At 52.8% G+C, this 15,119-nt stretch overlaps 1 pseudogene; it reads left to right on the top strand.

Annotated features, from left to right (window-relative positions):
* The first annotated feature begins 538 nt into the window (after positions 1-538).
* LOC136113000 (dynein axonemal heavy chain 9-like) overlaps positions 539-15,119 on the top strand; it is a 76,176-nt pseudogene continuing 61,595 nt past the window's right edge.

Below are 15,119 nucleotides of genomic sequence, written 5' to 3'. Positions count from 1 at the left end.
TTCCCATGGTATGCATGGTCTTAGGAGCAAAGCACCGTGACTCAGCCTAAGTAGATCTGCCGCTTATTCTTTTGTACTGCCAGCAGATTGTGGAAGTAGAGTATAAAACCCATCCTTATGGAGAGATCTGTGCATTTTAGGCTTACTCTAAGTAAGCGGGACCGGCGGGCAAGGACTGAACCGGACCGGACCGCACCGGACCAGCGGGAAAGGACTGAACTGAACCGGACTGCACCGGACTGGCGGGAAAGGCCTGAACTGAACCGAACCGAACCGAACCGGACCAGACCGCTGCGGGACAGTGTACGCGACTCTACGAGTCGAGCTTTTCGACCCTCGCGATCCGTGCACACGCTCGGCGAGTCCGTGTCTGGAGTTTCGGGGCTCGCGCGTGGCGTGGGGATGCGGGTTTCGTGGCGGTGTTTTTTTTTTTTTTTGGTGGGGGTTTATTTCGGCAGGGGCGGCGGGGTCGTGGTGGTGTCGTCGTGCCCCCCACCCGCACCTGCCGCCGCCGTATAATTTCACTTCGTGTTCCGGCTCAGACTGCACGGCGAGCACAAACACCCCCCCCCCCGCCCGCACCCCAAAGCGCGGTCTCTCCCGCCCTCGCCTTGCCCCCCGCCCCCTCCGGCCCACCCGCGGGAAGGGCCGGAGGGGGTCGGCAACTGCGCGCGCCGCGCATGCGCGCTTTCCCCGGCAACCGGCCCCCTGCCCCCCGCCAGGTGCCCAACGGTCAGTCGCTCGGAGTCAAGCCCGTCGGGCGGGCGGTCGCGGGGAGGCCAGCGCGGGAGCGTCTTGCCGATCGGCCGAGGAACCCCGCGCGCGGGTAGGCAGGGAGGCAGGCGGGCCGGGACGGGGAGACGGGGACGGGGACGCGGTGTCTCTATGCCTCCCCGGGGGGAGGCAAAGCCGCTGGCGGGGTCGGTTTCTTCTTCAGCCCGCGGCCGGGGCGGGCAGCGGGCCGAGGGACCGAGCGAGCGAGCCACCGAGGAAGAAGCGCGGGAGGCGGCAGCACGGGCAGGTGAGGGGGTTAGGCCTCCGACAGCGGGGCTGAGAAACCGCGGGACGCCCGCGTGCCCCCCCCCCCCCCCCCGTCCCCCCCCCCCCCCGCCGTCCACCCCCGTCCACCCCGGGCACGGAGCCGGCAGGGACGCCCCGGCTTCCCGGGGGGGAGGCGAACTCGCTGGCGAAAGGCCGGGGCGGGGGGTGGGGAGGAACTCTGGGCGGGGATGGGCGGCCGGGCTCGCTGCGGCGGACTGGGGCGGGCAGGCGGTGGTTGGGGCCGGGGAAGGCCGCCGGCTGTGCTCTCATTGCCCCTCCTGGTACAGTGTTATTTGGAGCACAGAGTTTAGGGGATGGACAGTGAGCAATGAACGGTTATAGAGTTGAAAAGAAAAATGACCCTATCTAAAGGACAGTCTCTCCCAGGATGTGAGTCTCTGCAGTGCAACCCTTTGCTAATTGCAAGGCAGAGAGCAGATGATTCAGTAAGTGGGGTTTATGGATCACAAATAGACATTAGTAGAAAAGATGCCCTGGGAAGGTTCAAAATATATGGAGGTACAAATGCCTGGGTAGAATGGATCAAATATATGGTGCAAAGCCTAAACGAGCAATTGCTATGCCTGTGCGGCAGGAAGGCCTGTGGCCCAAGTGGTACCCTTCCCTCTGGGGTGGAGCGAAGATTGACAGGGGATGGAGTGCGTCTTAGCCTTATGCCAAGACTCTACGGCGTGGAGAAATAAGTCGTGTCATACTCTCTCCCTACTGTTTCCAGCTTTGCAGGGAAAAATATCAAAATCCCCCTGGCATTTTCAGGAATAATTGAAAATCATACTGCCTGTCTCTCACGACGCGGCAGGAATGATACCAAGTTCCTAGGAACATGAGTAGGTGTGCAGAGACACGGGAAGTTGGTCCTCATATGTCCTCAAATGCTTCTTGAGTGGATCTTTGGTGGTACTGTGGGAAGATGACACTTCATTCCATTTTATCCCCCACTGGGAAGGTACCTGTGACGTCGTACAATTGGAAATTCCTTTTACCCTGGCATTTGAACACTGTGATCCATCAGGGCAACAGAAAAAGGAGTTGAGGGCTTTCCTCTGATGACAGGGTTTATTTCAATTAGATTGGGGTCCCCAGAGGAGTCCCCAAGGAACACAAAGCAAGAAGTCAAGTTAGCTGCGGGTTCTGAGTCCTTTTTGTTTTGGTAGGTAACTACAAACAAGAATGTAGACGGGATAAATAACATTTATTTATAAGTTATACTAGACAAGCAGTTAAATGAATCACCAAGCAATTAGATGCTACTAGTAGAATGGCATGGGAAAATAACATGGTCCCAGATACGATGTTGGCAGAAAAAGGTGATATATGTCTAACCACAGCTTCAGCAGAAGAATTGGCTGAGAATTCAGGTGTAGATAGTCCACTCATGGGATTGTTAGAATCTTGGTTTGGAATATTGAGAGAAATTACTTCTTTAATCGAAGTAACAGAAGCACTGATTTCTATAGCATGCTACATCATTCCGTGTCTGCGAGGACTTGTTCAACACCTTATTGGACAGCTCTATCAAAGCAAGTGCCTTTAGGGCCACTGCCATGCTCAGATAAAATGATCCTGCTAAAAGAAGGGGGGTGGTGCTGGCAGTGTGGGACAACAGCCTGCGTGCTTCAGGGTGGGGGCAGCAGCTGGTTCTGTAGTTAACAAAACAAGAAAAAGGCCCCTCCCGTCATGGGGTTGAAGTTTCTTCTGTCCAGGTTTTCATTAGTGTTGCCCCCATATCTACCAAAAATTCTACTTGTTTGTTCTTTTGGGTTTCTTCTTCCCAATGCGGGAAGCACCACCCAGGCTGGTCCCCCAGAAGGACCAAAAGGTGACTGTGAAAAACAGAGTTTTCCAGGTTGCGCCCGGGTTACCCTCCGTGGTGTTTCGCAGGCTTTCTTCACTCTAGAATGGCGAATCCAGGCATTCTGTTCTCTGATATTGGGAGCAGTCAGGGGGTCTTGAAATGGACCTTCCTGTTATGGTTTCAAAGTTTTCTGCAAAAGACTTCACATACTCGTCAGTAAAATGTGGCCCTCAATCAGAGGATCTAACAGCTGGGCCTCCAAGCCTTGGTATTATTTTGTGTATCAGTGTTGTAGTCACCTCCTAAGCTTTTGCTGTCCTGGTAGGGAACGCTTCTGGCCAACCTGAAAAAACATCAGTTAATACCAACAAATATCGGTACCCCCCTTTTCCTGGGAGTTCTGAACAATCAGTTTGCCGTTGTGGTCCAGGCCCATTCCCTTTCCCCATTTGACCCATTTCTAGCTTGGGCATATTTTTGGGATTAGTCTGGAGGCAAAGATCACACCGCTGTCACCTCTTCCACAGTGACAGACAAATCTCTAGCTCCTGTCTCCCTAATCAAATGTTTGCGTAGTGGTTCTAGTCCCCAAGGCCCCTTCTTCTGTTCTTCCCTTCCTAAAGGCCAAACCAGGTGGGAGAAAGCCCCACTGTGTTTGCTTTTTCAGGAGAAAAAAAAGTGCTAAAAAGCCACTTTGGGGGTGCCCAGGTGGATCCAGTGGTATCCAGACCCCCCCCAGAGGGAGCATCCCCCAGCACCCCCAAGTCCTTCGCAGGGCTGCTCTCAGGCCCTCCATCCCCAGCTTGTGTTGATACCCGTGGTTGCCCGGGGCAGCTGCGTCTCCCAGGCGAGCTGGGTCCCGCCCCGGCCCGCCCCCGGCTCCTCGCAGTGTCCCTTCCCCCGGGCAACGCGGCTCTTCCCCGCCAACACCCGCCGGTGCCGGCCGGATGGAGCAGGCGGTGGAGCCGGTGCCCGGCGCCGAGCGGCTGTGCCGGTGCGCGGCGCGGGGGCTGGGGGTGCCGGCGGAGCGCTGGGAGCGCTGGGCAGGCGGGGAGGCGGCGGGGCCGCTGCTGCGGAGCTTCCTGGCGGGGCCGGCGGGGCCGGCGCTGCTGCTCTGGCGGGGCCCGGCCGGGGAGCTGGAGCTGGGGCCGCCCCCGCCGCCCCCCGCCGCCCGCCGCAAGGGGCTGTTCTTCCTGCGGGCCCCCGGCGCCGGCCCCGGGGAGCTGCTCTGCGGGGACCTGCCCGCCGATGCCCTGCGGCACTTTGCCGCCCTCGTGGAGGAGGTGAGGATGAGGGGCCACGGGGGCAGGCTCAACATGAGGAGAAATTTGTTTGCTGGGAGATGGCAGAGCCTGGCCCAGGCTGCCCAGGGCGGGTGTGGAGTCTCCTTCTCTGAGACATTGAAACTCGCCTGGACCCACCTGTGTGATCTGCTCTGTGACCCTGCGTGAGCAGGGCTTGGACTGGGGGATCTGCAGAGATCCCTTCAACCTAACCAGGCTGGGATCCTGTGAGGCCTGGGCAGCCCCGGAGGTGCAGAGGGAGCCCTGGCACCCATGAGTACCGGGTGCCCCTCGCACATGGCAGCGGGGAAGGTGTCCCCTCCTACAGACAGGCTCCTTGGCCTCCCTCCCTTCTCTGCTGATGCACTTGTACCCTTAACTCTGCCCTTTGCAGTACCATGGACGGCTTTAGAACTCATATAAACCACCTGAATGCTGATCCACATCAGCTCTGTCTATCAGTGGGGTCCTTGTGGGACTGATGTACCCACAGGTGCTGGAGAGGACATCTGCAGGTCACCTACTCCAAACCCCTGCTCAAGCAGGGCCATCCAGAGCCAGTTGCCCAGGGCCATGTCCAGGTAGCTCTTCATTATCTCTAAGGATGGAGACTTCACAACCTCTTTGAGCAACCTGGGCCAGTGCTCGATTACTCTCATAGTGAAAAAGTGTTTTGTGATGTTCAGGAGCCTCCTGTAGCTCAGTGTCGGGTTATCTCAGGTGGGCTGATGTTTTCTTAAAGAGATCGTCAAGAGGTTCGAGTGCTTTTGCTTTGCTGTGTTATTAGCCTGAACTAGACAATGTTGTTTCGGTTTATTCCTGATGGCTCCTCACCTGGAGAAGTCTCAGGAATGAGGCTGTAATGGGAAAGCAGAGGAGCTGCTGGATTTGAGAAGCTCTGATCATGATGTTTGGTATATTAAGATGGTGACTGATAGATTGGATTCCCAAGAGCAGGCTGCCAGACTGGTTATCCTGGTTTTGTGAGAAAACACATTATTTATACGGGGAGCTTTTGTTTTGATGAGCCCCGTGGTCTTGCGAAGTCTGCACAAACAGTGGTTTTGCATCACGGCTGGCCAATAGCATTGCAAGCACCGTCTGCTATGGGTAGATGGTGGGGTAGGAACACTTTGGCAGATCCTGTTAAATCCTGTTTTCTGAATGCCTTTGGGAGCCGGGATTGTGCGTCCCAGCTGCGTGTTTGCAGGCTTTGCTCTCCCCTGTGCAGACATGCAGTATTTCTGCAGGGAGCAGATTGTGCCTGGTTTTCATCCTATTTTCCTCTCAAGCTTCACTTGAAGGCAAAAGCAGCGGTGGTGCTGGGTCAGGCAGATGGGGTGGGTCTGCGTGAAGGTGAAAAAGGTCTTGAATTTCCTGGGGTTGGGGTTGTGTGTTCCTCTGCCCACACTTTGTCTTTATTCAGTGAGGGGTCACAGCTGGTGACCTTGTCCACTTGTTGCTTCACTCCTGCGGTGCCGAAGGGAACACACCTGCTCTGTGGGCTGGGGCTTCATCCTGAGTCCAGTTATCATTTTAACAGTCAGAAAGAAAATGAACGGCTATCATTTGCCTGGTTACAACATCACTGGCATTAGCAGTCCACATGCTTTAAGTAATAGAGACACATCTTGCTAATAATGCAGCTAAAACTGCTGAAGGTGAACTCGTCAGCACCTGCCCGTGTGTTCCCTGGGGTTGTGCTCCCCCTTCCCACGGCTCCCTGGGCACGAAGGTGGCTGGTCGGGTCTTCTTCGGGTCTACAGAGCCAGCCACAGTTCCAAAGAGTCTTCAGCATCCTGGGACAGCACCATGGAGGTGCTGAGCTGCTTTATTCCGTTTCAATTTTATGTCCATTTGCAGCTATTTTTATGCCTTTAGTCACCTCCCCCCCCTCCCCTACCCCCACCCTGAGTCCAGTAACACAAAGGGCTGTTGTTTGTCACTAGGGACAACCTGGCTTTGTTAGGCTGTTGCCACAGGCTGGTCCCAGTGCAGAGCCAGCCAGGATAGGTGACAGACACGGTGTTGCTGTCACAGCTCAAACAAGCCAAAAGCAGCTCAAATCTGGGCAAACCCCGACCAGCCCCACAACCCCATGCTGCCGGGTCAGTAAAAGTGCTGATAAAGGCAAAGCTCCTGTTTGGTGGGCTGCAGCTGGGACCTGGGGGACCCTCACCACCAGTGTATCCCAGGGGGTACCAGCAGACCTTCCCTTGCAGCACACTGAGCTCAGCCCAGCCCTGGCAGGCTCAAAGGGCAGCCTGACGGCTGTGCCCATGGGCAGGGACATGGGGACCAAGCACCGGGGACAGTTGTGAGGGCAAGGGACAGCAGCCCATGGGGCCATCTCCAGTTGCGGGCTTGAAAGGCTGGGAGAGCCTGGGGATGGGGCTGCTCACTTTGCCTACTGGCTTCCACCCTCCTTGGCTGCTTGGATTTGGGGAAAAGGGTGTTCTGCTGTATAAAGTGGGCCTGTAGAGATGCCCATTCATCATCAGCTGCCTCTATTTCACATGGGAACTGCTTGAGACAGCAATGAATATGGGTCTCCAGGCTTGGCCAAGCACAGACCTCAGAGCCTGGTGGCCCGTCCGTCTCCTGCTGCACTTTTTTCTCCATTGGTCTTCCGTGACTCCCGCTGTAGGTGATCGTGCCCATCCTAACGAACAAGAAGAACCATCAGGGCTGGCCACAAGTGGTGTCACAAGACATCGTGCGTCATGTCCACAACCTCAAAAGTACCATTTTCACAGTTGTTGGCCAAGTAGACGGCAAGACCTTGCTGCCTCTCCCAGCTGGCTCAGAGGGAATTGAGGACATTGATCTGGAAAATGAGAAATCGTGAGTACCACCCCAAAATAACAGGTTCTGGAAGGTCCAGAGAAGCAGATGCGTTTGTACATCAAGTTGTCATCGTGTCTGGGCTGCGTGCGTGCCCCTGTGGAACCCCAGGAGATGTGTGGGTGCAGTGGAATGAATCACTCCTCAGACAGGACGTGGTGCGGGTGGGATTTTGTGAGAAGTTACTGCTTCCAAGGCAGTGGGGTGACCTGTCCTCAGCTTCCCAGCCCACTTGGTGGTGTTTCTTGCTGAATTAAGTGAGTTAATGACTGCAGGGATGTAGAATATTTTGAGGGAGAATGGTATGGGGAGAGAGAATCTTGCTGGATGTGTGAGTCTCCAGGTCAGATCCTGAACCTGAATGGATCTGATGTGACAATGACTGGCTGTGCAGAGAGGTGGCGACTGGCTCTTCATTTCCACCATTCACTTTATGAACAGTGTTGTTGCCCACACTGCTGCAGACATTCAGCCATTTTCTCCAGAGTGTAATTCCTATATTAAACCAGTGACAAAATCTTATGGGGTTTGATTGTTTTGTGGTTTTGAAATGTGAAACCCTGTAAAATCCAGCTGCCCACACGGCCATTGGAAGTAGATCCAACTGAGCAATGCACATCAACAAAGTTAATCACGTACTCTGTTTACTACAGCATGGAACGGATAGATAAATCTCTGGTGTATGCCATGGAGTCGGCCATCATAGACTGGAGCCACCAGATCCAGGAGGCACTGAAGAAAGAGTCTTCAGAGCCTCTCCTGCAAGGCAGCAATCCGAACCCGAAGGTGGAGCTGGAGTTCTGGAAGAACAGGTACCCAGAGCAGCCTGGCCAGTGCATGGTGCCCTGTGGTGCTGGTTTTGTGTAGAGGGAGAGTGCTGGTGGTGGAGCTGCTAATTCCATGAGTTGAGAAGAACAGGCCACCTGGGGTTCATGTAGGCTTCAACTAAGGAAAATTGCTCCCGCACAGAAAATCATCATGATCTGCAAAGTGCCTGGGAGGTCACTGGGCAGCTGGCTGTGTTTTAACTTAGCCCCACCACAGGGGCTACACCTCAAGGGACTTTTTTCAGAAATGCCCTTTACAGGATCCCAGGCTGGTTGGGCTGAAGGGCCCTCTGCAGATCCCCCAGTCCAAGCCCTGCTCACGCAGGGTCACAGAGCAGATCACACAGGTGGGTCCACGCGGGTTCGAATGTCTCAGAGAAGGAGACTCCACACCCGCTCTGGGCACTCTTTCGTCACTGTTCACTAGGAGCCATCCACAGGAGTAATTGCTGATGGACACCTGCTGGGGGCTGTCTGGAAATGGTGCATCTCAGCTGGCTGCTGTTCATCTGTCAGGGCCAGAGGGGCTTTGATGCTCAGGAGCCTGGGAGTGGTATTTCCTCCTGCCCTTTGAAAACCTTTGTGCTGTACTGGTTCAGGCTGACTCGGGGCAAAGCCCTGCTGGCTGGAGAGCTGTTGCTAATGCCTGCAGAAACACGATGGCTTTTTTTCAGCGATGTTCTGTCAGTAGCAGAGCTGCTGTCATGCTGAACTCAGCACTTTCTGTCCTGTAGGGTTTGTCTGTGCCTCATGCAGCTTTCTCCCATTTCCACAGTCCATGTGTAGCTGGAGGAAGCCCTGAATCAGGCCCAGGGGAAACAGATGATGTTGGGGGACAGCTGATGGCCCAGTGTAGGTGGGTAACATGGCCACCAGCATCCTGGTGTGCATCAAGAACAGTGTGGCCAGCAGGCCCAGGGCAATGACTGTCCCACTGTACTCAGCGCTGGGGAAGCCAAACCTCAAATCAGTTTTGGGCCCCTCAGGCCAAGAAAGACCTTGAGGTAGTGGAGTGAGTTGAGAGAAGGGAATGGAGCTGGTGAGGGGCTGGAGCACAAGTGTGATGGGAGCGGCTGAGGGACCTGGGGGGTTCAGCTGGAGAACAGGAGCTGAGGGGAGACCTTCTGATCTCTGAACTGCCTGAAAGGAGCTTGGAGCCAGGGGGGGTCGGGCTCTGCTCCCCAGGAACAAGCGCCAGGAGCAGAGGAAACGGCCTCAAGTTGCGCCAGGGGAGGCTGAGGTTGGATATTAGGAAACATTTCTTCCCAGAAGGGGTTGTGAAGCATTGGAACAGGCTGCCCAGGGCAGTGGTGGAGTCACCATTCCTGGAGGGGTTGAACAGTCACAGAGATGACATTCTCAGGGACACGGGGCAGTGCCAGGGGTTAGGTTATGGTTGGACTCGATGATCTTGAGGGTCTCTTCCAACCAACTGATTCTGTGATTCTGTGTCTCGGTTGCTGTAGGTGTGATGACCTGGAATGCATTTACAACCAGCTGACAACGAGGAAGGTCAGGAACATGATGGAGCTGCTGGAGAGAGTTGAGAGCAGCTACATCCCAGCCTTCGAAACCATGCTAATGGATGTTGAGGCAGGTGAGATGCTGGGGCAACTTTACCACAGTGCTGGCTTCTGGCCTTTCTTCATGGCCTGGTGTGACTGATTTCAAGCCAAATCTTTCTAGTTTGTGAATTGAGACTGGGCTGCTTGTGCTTGAGTCTAGGCTTTTGTTTCCAGGCTGGGACAAGCTCCATCGCTGGTCTGTTGAGCCAGACTCTTGCCAAAGTTCAGGGTGAATGGGTTTGGGAGTTTATTCTGCTGTAATAAAGTGTTTGCATTACTCTAACAGGACTCACCTCAACTTCCACCAGCTCCTCTGGTGTTATTATGCAGGAACGGGAGTTCAGACTAAGAGGACAGATCTTGTACCTAAGACTGCTTTGTTAGAGCGCTGCTTCTCAGGCTTTGGCCACTGCAGCCCGAATTTCCTTGCTTTGCTTTGCTTAGGGGAGTTGAGCGCAGCCCAAGGAAATATTGCAAATCCCTGTCTGTAGTGAAAAACAGTGTAGTCCTGCTGGTCTGTCCCTGCAGACCAACACAGCTGGACATCCATGTCCAACCCAGCTGCTCTCTGGCACAATGAAACCATCTAGACTGTGTTAGCTGTGCACGTGCTGGCAGAAAACACTGTTCTTCACCACTTCACGTGCAAACATTGAATCTCTTAAGGATCTGTGTCACACTCTGCATTGTGCCGTTTAAATGGGCTGGAGAAACACCCCTTATATAAGGAGCCAAGGGTTCATTGTTAAACTAATTAATACTTTAAGGGTTTAATCAAAATACAACAAATATTTGGTTTTAATCCGGCTACAGCGATACTAACCCTAATTGGATAATTTGGACTATAATTGTTAATTTCCATTACAGCGCAGTTCAGATTTGTGTGCACCTGCTTTTAAGTCTCTGCCCCTTTCCCTGGCATTGTACTGGTGTGGCTGCTGTTGGTGGATTTGCTGGGAGGGTGATGCTGATAGTGGGAGTCTCTTCTTCCTTGGTCTTGGGCCTTAGGGGTTATTTTTGCATGCATTCAAGCACTTCTGTCACTTCTTGTTGGTCCACAGGTTTAATTGCACAACGATCTGGTTTTATTAATGCTTGCGCTCTGGGGTAATTCTTCAGGGTAAAACCACACAGCTGTACAGAGCTAAGCTAAAGCTTTCGACGAGTCAGACATCAGTTGCTTTACTGTTGACAGGTTTTCTATTACAGTCAGGACTGGTGGGGCCGTCGTCATCTGCCCACTGGACAAGGAGTTGCTTGAGCCAAAACTGAGCTAAAAAGGGCTCAGGCCAAGGCTGTACAGCCTGTCGTGCTGTACAGCAAGGCCATGGCTCACAGCCATGGCAGCACTGTATTTTTGGTGCTGTTGGGCAAATTCCGTGTGACTTTTTAGCAGTTGTGGACTCAGGCTCTCCACGAAGCCCTGTCCCAGCTCCCTGTCCCCTGCCATCACATCAGCTTATTTCTGTTCTGGTTACTGCCGCAGGTGAGTGATGTTCACGAGTGAGTGACCTGCAGCACACAGGTGGCTGAGGGTGCTCAGTGCTTGTCAGGACAGTTTCTTTTCCCAGGCACTTTTCCATGTGGTGAGGCCAGCACCTAGCTGGGAACCCAGCACACCGCAGCTGGGTGGTTCTTACCGCTTCTCACGTCTCTCAACACAGCTTTGACTGAAGCTCAGGACGTTCACCTGCACCTGACACCCCTCAAGCGCCGCTTGGAAGACGTAGAGAGGGTTGAGTTCAGCGAGGTGAAGCCTTTCCTGCTCCCCCTGCTCCACGTGGTGTGTTTGATCTGGGTCACCTCCAAGCACTACAACATGCCCGTGCGGATAGTGGTGCTGCTCCAGGAGATCTGCAACCTTCTCATTGAGCAGGTCTGTGGCTGTGATGCCTGTGTTTGCAGTCCCCTGTGTCCCCTCTCCCCTTCTTCCTATTGTCCTTCCCTGGAAAAGTGATTCTTTAGGCAACATTTAACTTAATAAACAGGTTCAAATGTGTTCAACACAAGAAGTCCTTGTTTTCCATGATGGCAGAAGTGACCTCTCAGGTGTGATTTTGCTCTTCCAGGCCCTGGTGTACCTGTCTCCAGAAGACCTTCTGAAAGGGGACATGGAGGAGAGCCTGGGCAAGGTGCGAATGGTGCTCGGTATCCTGAACATGTTCAAAGAGGCATTTGAGGAGAGAAGGGAAAAACTGCACATGTATTATGAACCAGGCCAAGAAGTGAGGGAGTGGGACGTCAGCTCCACGATGGTGTTTGCGAGGCTGGACACCTTCCTGAAGAGACTGGAGATGGTGGAGGTGAGACTCTGGTCTTGAAAAACATTGCAAACCGTCAGGAGAACTCTGTAGCCAGGAGATCACTTGCTGGCATCTTTCCTTTCTATAGCTTCACCTGATACCAGGGAATGGGGCCACTCTTTTGCTGTTAGGTCTCCTGTTACAGCGAGTCTAAGACTGTGTTTTACTATGTCCTGCTCAGTGCATATGTAAGCTGGTCAGGTTGATAGGTGTGTTTTTTGCTCTCAGGAGTCCCGTTGGACTCCTTGCTCCTGTTGGGGCAAGAAAAGGAGGATTACTGGAGGTGTGGTTTGCACAGCTGTAAATAAAGCAATGTAATCTCCCAGGTCTCCTGGTGCCATCAGAGACAGATTTAGGTTATGGTTGGACTCAATGATCTTAAGGGTCTCTTGCAACTGAAATGGTTCTATGATTCTATGACACCCTAGAGCTGGGTCCTGCCTGTCTTGGAGAGGCCAGATGGCAGGATCCCCTTGGCTGTGCCACGTGGGCCTGGGGAGGAGCAGGGACACGTTCCTCACCAGGTTGTCCCTTCGCATCCTCATAGTCCATCAAACTGGGGTGCTGTGGCTCAGGGGTGTCCCTGTTTGCCAGATCTGTCACCTGAGGCAGGGACATTGGGGTGTCATCCCTGAGCTCCCAGTGTGGCCAAGGGCTCCTTGAGCCACAGGAGATGTTCTGCAGAGAGCAGGTCTGAGTGTGAATGTGGGAGCTCCCTATGCTCTCCTTACCACATGGCTGTGTCTGGAGACCACAGACATACGGACACCATATGTACCTGTTATACAGACACTGTATATACCTCTTATACAGATACTGTATGTACCTCTTGTACAGACCTTGCATGTACCTGTTATCTCTCACGTGGCTAACCACACACATTCATCTGCTCTCCACACACATCCCAAATGAATTTCTTTGTTGATTGTTGCTGCGTTCTCAGTGTGTAGGGTTGGATGGCCAGTGTACAGGTTGCTGGTGTTTGCAGTTTTACTGCTTTAAATGTGCCATATACTTTTATGTGTTCCTTAATTAACTATGTTGAAAACTGTCATGGCTGGTGCCTATTTTAAAAGTATTCATAATGATGGTTTCCAGTAGGGTTTGATGTGAAATAAACCAAATTATGCTGGTCGGTGTAGAGAGGAATATAAATAGACACAGGAATAACTGCAGGTTATCATGAGGACAGTGTTGGTGACAGGTTTACTGGGACCCTGTAAAGGCTCTGGGGCACTGACTGCTGGGATTCCATGGATGCCATGGGCACACTGTGGATATGGGCTGCAGACAAAAGCCAGTGGGGAGGTTTTGAGCTGGGGCACTGTGCGTTTTGACCAGTGTCTGTTTCCTCCTTCCGTGGCTGTCCCACACTCCAGGGACAGTAGAAGCTGCAGTATCTGGAGTCAGAGGGAGAGCCTGCGGAGTGAGCTGTAAAACAATAATTAAAAGCATAGTGCACACCAGCCTGTTAATGAGGAAAACTGCTGCATCTCTCTCCGTCTCAATTTCCCCTCATCACTTCATTTCAAGCAACCTTGCAAGACAAAGCAAGGGACAACTGGTATTTCCACATTATTTTTTTGCCTTACTAGGTATTTGTTCAAGCGGATGTGCTGGTGTGTCGAAGTGAATATGAATGCATATGTGCATTTGTTTTCGAATTTTCATAAAAGCTGCAGTTACACTGGTGCATGGGTAGCCCATGAGCACGTGAAGAGGGAAGGATCCCTTCCCTTTGGTTCGTTGCACTGTTTCATATTACGTGTCTGTGGTAAAACCTGCTGCCCTGCTCGGGTGGCCCCAGGACAAGTGCAAGCAGAGAGTGGCCACCAGTACATTCCTGTGCACATTTCTCCTGGTCCTCTGAGACAATGGATGTTCAACCAGCCCTTACTTGGCCCTACCTAGGGAGACAGATGAGGTGGGATGGCAGCAGAGCTGCCCAGTGCTGCCACCACCACTGGGGGAGCGGGACATTTTCCCAAGAGGTGACACTGCCAGGCTGCAGAGGATGGGAAGGGAAGGGAAGGACCCGTGTGCCACCTCAGCAGAGAGGGCCAGCGGGGCAGGTGCTGCAACACCCACTTGGACACGTGGAGGTTTGACTGCGCAGGAGCTTTGGACAGTTTGGGTACCTGTAAATATTAGAAATCTGTCCTTGGTTGATACCTATAAAATTGGGATTCTTAGCTATGCTGGATGACATATAAGAGTCTCATATCCTGCTTTGGATCTGTCCTTTAAATACACTTAAAAGCGATTTTACAGTTGTCATGGTATTTCTAGTGGCTGCAGCAGGTCTCACTGGGCAGGGACGTGTTATGAGCAGCCACTGATGCTCAGGACAGGCAGATCAGGCTCCCCCCTTCCCATCCCTGCCACCCAGCCTGAGCACCAGCGCTGTGCTTGGGAAGGTCCCTCAGCAAGTGCAACTCTGTCGTGACAACTGTTGTCATCTTCTTTTGTCAACATCATGACCTGTGTCTCCCTCCGTTGACTTTGAAGGATCTCCTGGCAACTTCCTTGGACTTGATGAAGCTGGAGAAAATTGAATTCAGTGGGATTAAAGGGAAGACCCTGGGCCAGCAGGTCCTGGACATGTATGAGGAATTCCAGGAGGCATACAAGGTGTTTTCAGAGCGAACCTATGACTGTCTTGACCTGACCAACACGGTAGGTGGGACCAGTTTGCGGGAACATCAGGAACATGTGCATGTTTCCAAAGCAGCAGTTTCCTGCTATCTTCTTCCCAGCTCTTTCCTCCTTTCATTATGATCTGATCTGGTACTGGAGGGAACAGGGAGCCGCTGGCCTTTCCTGCAGAGATTTGGGACTTCTTGCACGTCTATATCTAACATATCTTGCTAGATCAGCACCTTAGATCAGTGCAGCTGGGAAACTGGGATTTCCATGAGTTATGCACAAGCTTTTGCTGTACATGGTGCTTGCTGAGGTATAAGAGCTATACCAACACCCACATCTCTTTGCTTTCCTGCTCTTGGTATTTACCATGTTTCCCCAAAAAAAAGACCTACCCCAAAAACAAGCTATAGCATGATTTTTCAGGATGCTTGAAATATGAACCCTATTCAAAAAATTAGCCCTAGTTACAGTTCATAAAAAAGTCAATTTAAATAGGGTCCAGGCAGCTATACATGTAAAAAAGTAAGCATCTTTTGCAGCAAAAATTAATATAAGACTCTGTCTTAGTTTTGGAAAAACAAGGTAGTTTGCCTGATGAGGGCCAACTCAGATCATCTCTGGGATGTGTTCGCTCCTGCCTAGATGAACACATGGCATCTGGGGCTCTCAGAATTCAAGGATGCTCTATTTTATTATCAGTAGTGCTTTAATTAAAGGAATATTCCCAGCCCTCTGGGACCTGCCTGGTGTGGGGATGGGTGGCTCGTGCTTTGCTTCCTGCAGCTCCCAGTACA

This window comes from Patagioenas fasciata, unplaced genomic scaffold (assembly GCF_037038585.1).
Source record: "Patagioenas fasciata isolate bPatFas1 unplaced genomic scaffold, bPatFas1.hap1 Unplaced_17, whole genome shotgun sequence".
Lineage (NCBI taxonomy): Eukaryota > Metazoa > Chordata > Aves > Columbiformes > Columbidae > Patagioenas > Patagioenas fasciata.
The sequence above is the reverse complement of the archived record's forward strand: the minus strand, read 5'-3'. Positions and strand labels throughout refer to the sequence as shown.